We start from the raw sequence: 7,407 nt of genomic DNA, 5'->3' as shown, positions 1-7,407 counted from the left end.
GGGAGGAAGCAGTTTTATGGTGTTAGGTGGAAGCATTGAACCAGATGAGAGAAAAATCTCCCAATGTTGAGATTTTAGCTGACAATCCTGCAGGCGCTCCTGCACCTTTGAGTCCCCTGTTGGGCCCTGCTAGGTGTGGCATTTCAGTCTGCTGCTCCCAGACAGCTTTGGGGATTCATTGGGAACTTCACTAAGCATGCAAGACAGAAGAGGGTCACCAGGGAGAGAGATTTAGAGGCACAAAGGGCAGTTAAGGTGCCCAGCTCCCACGTGGCCCTTGGAAAGTCTCCCTGTAAGCAGCTGGAGACACAAGAAGCCAGCCAGTTGAATTCATTTTTGGAGCAGAAGGGTAGGCTATAGTTAAGGCACCCGGACTAGAGATTTGGATTTATTCCCAATTCTGCCAAACTCCTTGTAGTCTTCCAACCTCCATCTGTGCAATGGAGATCGATTGAAAGAAAGACAAGAGGAAGGGAAGTACTATTTAAGTTGCCAGCTTTTTGAGGCAGGGACCATCTCTTCCTGTATGTCTGTCCATGCCCAGTAACAGGACCCTGGTCTCAGGTCAGGAATTCTAGACATCTGTAGAGGCCACCAGCCCTTCCAATCCTAACACCTTCAAAAGAGAGTCGGGTTTCATACCCCAGAGAAGGTTCTCAGAGCTGGCCAAAAGAATTCTGGAATGGGTGAAGACTGGAAGAAAGTGCTACAGCTTAAACATTATGGAAAGATTTCCTGCAAAATAATGTCATCATCTTTTTAGTCAGCTCCAATCTTCTAGCCCCCATCCATCCCATGACCCTTTGCTTGCAGATACCATGGTTGCTTTTAATTTTGTTCAAGGAGAAACCTACAGCAGGAACACACCACACTGCACAATGGTAGGCTAGTTCTGGTCTTTTAGAAGAGTGCTCACCTATAGATAGCCCAGTTGCTAGAGATGCAGCAGCTAGAGCTAGCCAGGAAAGGGTCCAAGCTCACCCTTTGGAGGAACTGGAAAAGGACAGTGGGTGCAGGACCGACGTGTGCACAGAGATAGAACAGCAGGCACTACAGGAGGCCACTTCGCTCTTCCTGAGAGCAACTCACCTCCTGCTAGATACACTGAGCTCGGCATTCTGGAAGCTGGCTGTGGTTGCAAGAAAAGCGTCCAGCAAGTTAAATTCCATCCACATTAGCAGCTACAGGTAAATCATGAGCACTTTGTTGCCATGCAAGCTTTTGGTTTACCTCTGTGGGCTGCTGTCGTCCTCTCTGTAAGCCTGGGAAGCACAGACACCACTAGAAGTCCCACAGCTAGAGACTACGAGGAGGCTCTCAAGGGGTTGAAGAGTCTGGCTTGAAGTGGGCATGTTGCTCGAGGAGTCCAGAGGGCCATCTGCAAGCAGAAACAAAAAGGTTCTTAATACCTGCTTCAGACATGGACAGTGGGATGCCTTAGCCATTGTTCATGTGTTCTCCACTGGGATCTGTGCCTCAGACTTGCTTTTGGCTATTCACATCCTGTTGTTCATACCTGTTTCAGAGCAGTTTTTGCTCCCTTTCTTGACCAACGGCTTCTCCTGCTCTATTCTGAAGATGCAGCCTCTTCCACTTGGAACATCCTGCCCTTTGGAAGAGGAGGAAAACCGATCAGGGAGAGTTCAGTGCCAGGCACAATCACTACCAGTTACTGCAGCTAGCAGGGAGATTTAGTTACCTTCCTTTACCCAGGGATCTCCTTCCCTTAACACCCTCCAATCTTAATGCTTTGTCCTCATTTAGCAAATCAGCATCTTCAGGAAATCCCTTAACAGACCTGTTAAATGGCACCATTTCCCTGGTAAGATCTGTCTAGAATGCAGCAGTTAAGCACCCTAGGGTGCTACAACTAAGGTGGCTCCAGCCCTTACTTCTCTGGACATGTGCATCGGTCTCAGGGAGACCCCACGGCGGATTGTATCCAGCACTTCCTTCATGCTGTTCTGCTTGGACAAGGCATGTTCATCTGCAGGATGAAAAGGTGCAGTTCGACATGAGCCTTGGAGAGCTCTCTTGGAAGGTGGCTCAGGGAAAGTGTAGCCTCCAATTCAGGGAGGTAAGGACCAGAGTACAGGAGTCAGAGCTGCTTCCCACAGCACCTCCAATCCAGTTTTGGAGACGCCATTTCATCCTTCCCTCCCAGGAGGGAGACAGGGTAGGCTCATTCAGTTGGGCCAGGCCATGTGTGCCCAATTCAGATTCAGGATAGTTACACGTAGCGCTGACAAAGTCTCCTCCCCCCAGCCCCAATGCCCTAGAGGGCAGGTCCCTTCTTCGGTGGAGTCTGTGCAGCTGGCTTCACTGCTGACTTCTTGTGCATTTTAGAGAGGAGGAGTCTGGAGAGAGAGAGAGAGAGAGAAAGAAAAGCAACTGTGCCATGTCTGAGCCCCTCATCCACAGTTCCCCTCCCACTGTCATCCCATATGGGTCCAGCAGCAATGCAGCATGGGAGCAGTGCTACAGCACCGTCATGGCAGATGGTGGAGGAGGCAAGGGGAAAAGCTATTTCTAGATCCCTCTGTGCGCTGGCTCAGAGCTCAGGTCTCTGCCAGGGTAGAGGTATTCCAGTGATGCCGAGTCCTTAGCACCACCTTTGGCCAGGGCCAACCGCCGAGTAGCTGCTGCTACCAGGAAAAAAAGATTAACTCAGATCTTTGGTGAATGGAAGGTAAAGGCCAGACCCAGGAGGGTCTGAAGGAGGGGAGATGGAACCTGTCCAGCAGGTATGCAATTATACAGCAGGATCCGATCTCTCAACTTCGCAGCCCTGTTGCTTTTAAAGCCACCTTCATCCCACAACCAAATCCGGTACCACACCCATCCGAGCACGGCCGCTACACACATAGCTCATGCCACTGCATCGCAGCTGAGTGCTCACAGGAATGGCCAGACGTCTCTAAGTGTCCTAACTCCCAAATCGCCCTTTCTGGATTTATCTTCACCGCAGAGTTAGCGCGAGTGTTACTCCTAACTTGACAGACATACTCCAGCCAAGAACGATGGTGTTTCTACCTGGAGCTGGCGGGTCCAGTGGGGTGAGCAGCCCTTACCAGTTGCGATTGGGACACTTGAGTGGTGCTAGTCTGTGACCCCACACTGCAGGACAATCCCCCACCCTGGGCACCCAGAAGAGGGCAGAGTCTCTCTCCCCCACAACTGTTAGACAATTCATGGAGCAGCTCAGCCTCCTGCAGCACTAGAACCATGGGTTGTGCCCCTAGAAGTCTTAAGGCCACGAGTGAGTGGCATTGCCAGGGTGGTCATTATAGTCCCAACCAGAATTCCTCTTGGCTGTACTCTCACAGTAGGCCTAGGAGTTCTTGAAGGAAGCTATTTTCCCCCTCACCAGAGCAAGGTCTGAGGGTGGTACACCATGAAAAAGCCTGTTCTGCTTTTGAAGTCACGAGCATTAGTTAGGGAACATCTTGCAATGCTGATAGAGCACAGATGGCACAATACCCTTCCCCAAGAGGGCTTAGGAACCCTGGATTGTGACTACGTTAGCACCCCCAGGCAGTGATCCAGCCAGGATGGAGACTTCTCAAGTCCCAACATTACCAGCTACACAAGGGACCTGAACAGAGTTTGGCAAAATATGTCCGTTTTTCAAGTGGAATAATTCAGATTTTGCAACACTGACAGAATTTAGAATTTTTTCTTTTTTAAGCAAAACCACCACAAGGTTCTGGAAAAAAAATCTAAGTGTTTTTCAGTTTTGAGTGACTGTTTCAGAACTCTATTTTATCAGAGGAATTTAAAGATGACAGAAGTCAAAAAAACTCAAACATTGCATAACAAAGTTCAGTGTTTTAAATTAGCTCAAAGTTTTGGTTCAACTCAAAACCAACTTTTCAGTTCACTGGCAAATCCAAAGAGTCAGTTCTTTGCAGAGTCGTAGGGCTGAAGCCTGGTTGCAAGGTGCGATTTGGAGTTCCCCTGTTACTCCTGACACCTGTTTAGTCATCCCAGCCCCACAGCCTCGTTTATCTCTAGGGTTTGAGATTGTTGTAGAGTTGTCCATCTATACCCATCCCTTCATAATAATGAGAGAGTTGCCACACGTCTTACCTGATGGAAGAAAGTTGCAGGGGATGGGAAGGGAAGGGTGAAAGAGACTGAGGAGCAGCAGCCAATAGAGCTAGGGTGGTTGGAGAGGGACACTCAGCCTGCAGGCACTTCTGCAGAACAGCAACTACAGAGGGGGAGAGGGAAAGAGACATTATTCCATTTAGTGTCAATGTTGGCATCAGCACATGACAACGCTGGACAGTGGTTACACCAAGGGCATGACAGTTAAGTACCCTGGATACAAGTCCCTTGACTTGCCTCCCAGGTGTGTAAGAAGAGGGGGAGATTCACCCATCTCTGAAATGCTTTGAGCTTCCATGTATAGGTGTTTGGGATGGTCAAGGCTGTCTCCCTGCTTCCACCCCCAGATGGACAGCAAGTTTTGAGCAGCTTTTGTTCCTGGCCACATCCTAGCCTCCTTTCCCACAAGGGAGTATTGCTCAGAGCCTGGAATCAGCCATACACATGGTGCAAAGAGCTGCACACATCACTATACCTCCCCTGTATCACACACAGGGTCCTTACTCTCCCGTTTGAGGTCCTGGATGTTCTCCTCCGCCCTCAGAGCTCTGCACTCCAGCTCCTGCTTCTCCAGTAGCGAACGCTCCAGGTGCAACTGCAGCTTCTCACCCAGGCTGGGCTGGACAGAGCTACGCCACTCCACCTGCACAGTGCGAGGGGGTCCGGGAGAAAGTAGATCAGTCACCAGAATCCAGACCTCCTCAATGCTCCCATGAGAGCCATTGAGTGTCTGCCTACCTCTGGGCACATGAGGCGCTCCAGCTCATTCACGCGGCAGGACAGCTGTCTGGTCCATGACTGAGAACATTTCAGTTCCTCCTCGAGCTCTGAATTGAAAGATGCCAAGTCACTGAAGACACTGTCCACATTTCCCCAGCACTCTCCATTAATGGGCTTACTTACTTTTGATTGTACACTCCAGCATGCAATGAAATTCTGCCCCCTCTAGAACAGAACATGGCAGCTGTTTATATCACAGCAGCAGTGTTAGTCAGGAAGTGAGGATTACTACCTCTCACTGCAGGGGGAGATTTAAGTAGAGTTATCTAGCTGGGCCAAGACACTAGCAAAGTGGTCAGTGCCTTGTCTTCACGTCACAGAAAGACGCTACCTTGTATAGTGCCACATGCCCCGTTGTGGAGCCATGGGGCATTCAGGCCAGTACCAGCACTCAAGTCACTGGAGAAGACTGGAACGCTTGCACACAAGAAGAGTTTCCTGCAGCACATGCTCCAAGCCTGCGCTTCACACCCCCGCCCCCCGTGGAACTGAGCTTACCATGAACGCGCTGGAGATAAAGTCGTTCAGCATTTTGATTTGGTGTTTCTCTGCTCTGAGGCTCTGCCTGGGCAGGAGGAAGAGGACTGTCATGCTGGGGACTGGCACTAGTCTGGAGTGGAGCCTGGCAAAGAGTTTATTTGTATGACCGTAGCTCCTGAAAGCACCCCCCAAGTCCCATTGTGCAAACTGTTTTACAGAGGCCTGACCTACAGAGTTGTTCCATTAGAACTAGTGTTATTGTATACAGGGTTAGTTAGACTGATGCAATAGAACCAGTCTGAAAAAAGACAAGCCATTAGCTTAGATCGGTACATTTGCTGATACAAGCTAAACCAACAGAATGAGTTTGAAACAAGGGAGATCAGGCTCCAGCCTAATTAAAATCAGAGTTAAACCCGGGTAACTGTATTTAGACAAGACCAGCTATACAGCAAGAGAAGCCCCAACCCTGAAGAGCCTACAATCTAAGTAGACAAGCTAGACACAGGATGGGAGGGGAATAGGGTGACCAAATGTCCTGATTTCATAGGGCCAGTCCTGATATTTGGAGCTTTGTCTTATATAGGTGCCTATTACCCCTCCACCCCTGTCCTGATTTCTCACACTTGCTGTCTGGCTACCCTAAAGGAGAAGAGACTTACCCAAGGTCACAAAGCAGGCCAGTGATAGAGATGGGTGTAAGATCTAGGTCTCCTGACCCCCAGCCCAGTATTTTAGCATCCAACCTAAAGCTTCCATGGACTTTTTCCCTGGTGTGCAATGTAGGGCGTGGCAGTGAAAGCTGGTTGTATTTGCACAACAGAAATAATGTAATACCCATCTGATATAGTGCCCACCACCACATCTCAAGGCGAGGCATATATCACAATCCCCATTTTACAGATGGGGAAACAGAGGGGTGGGAAGTGACTTGCTCAAAGTCAAGCTGGTCAATGGCAGAGCCAGGACCAAGTCTCCTGACTCCCAGTCCAGCACTCAGCCCTCCAGGCTATACTACTGTCTCCCATGCACTAGATTCAATCCCAGCTACCCAGCAAGGTGGACTTAACCATCTTGGGAAGCTACAATTGCTATAATAGCGTGTGCGCCAGAAGGCAGGATACTTTGTAGCATAGCCTGGATTATGGAACATTTACACTAATGAATAGCAGTCTCAGGAAATAGAATCCCTGCATAGTCATGGCTAAATACAGCCAGTACCCATCAGATCAGAGTATGAAAAGAGTCCTAACTGGAAAAAATTCAAGAATGCAGAGGACAGAGAAAACACCCTGCTCTTTTTCACAGCCAAGGCCATTTTGTATCTCTAGAAAATCCAAAAATACAGAGATCCCATCCCTGCAGTATCGGTTTGGAGGATCATTAACCAAAGAGCCTAGCCTAGAACAAAAGGAGGAGGGGAGATCAGGGACTGCAAAGTGTTTGTTTTAACATCAACCTGATGATTTTTGCATTTAAAAGGACACTGGTAAGGCTTTGATGTTAACACCTCACTGAAGCTAGCAGTTATGTAGTCCCCACCCCACTTGCTAGTGACAGGTTTCAGAGTTACAGCCCTGTATTCGCAAAAAGAAAAAGAGTACTTGTGGCACCTTAGAGACTAAGCAATTTATTTGAGCATAAGCTTTCGTGAGCTACAGCTCACTTCATTGGATACATACAGTATGCATCCGATGAAGTGAGCTGTAGCTCACGAAAGCTTATGCTCAAATAAATTGGTTAGTCTCTAAGGTGCCACAAGTACTCTTTTTCTTTTTGCTAGTGACAATTTTCTATAGTCAGTCATCAGCCAGAGAAGATTTAAAGAAAGGGATGAAACTAAAAACCTCAGCCTATTTGATGCAACTGTGACATGAGTACAAGACTCCTGTTACCAAATCAAACTAGGATCAAGGCCTTGTGTGCACAGGAAAAGTTGCACTGGTTTAATCTTAATCTGTTTTAAAAACCAATTTAAATTAAGCCAGGGTAGGCTTCTGGGTAGACACTCAGAATTCAGGTTTCAGAGTAGCAGCC

The sequence above is a fragment of the Chelonia mydas genome, chromosome 26 (assembly GCF_015237465.2).
Source record: "Chelonia mydas isolate rCheMyd1 chromosome 26, rCheMyd1.pri.v2, whole genome shotgun sequence".
NCBI classification, from domain to species: Eukaryota; Metazoa; Chordata; order Testudines; family Cheloniidae; genus Chelonia; species Chelonia mydas.
The sequence above is the reverse complement of the archived record's forward strand: the minus strand, read 5'-3'. Positions refer to the sequence as shown.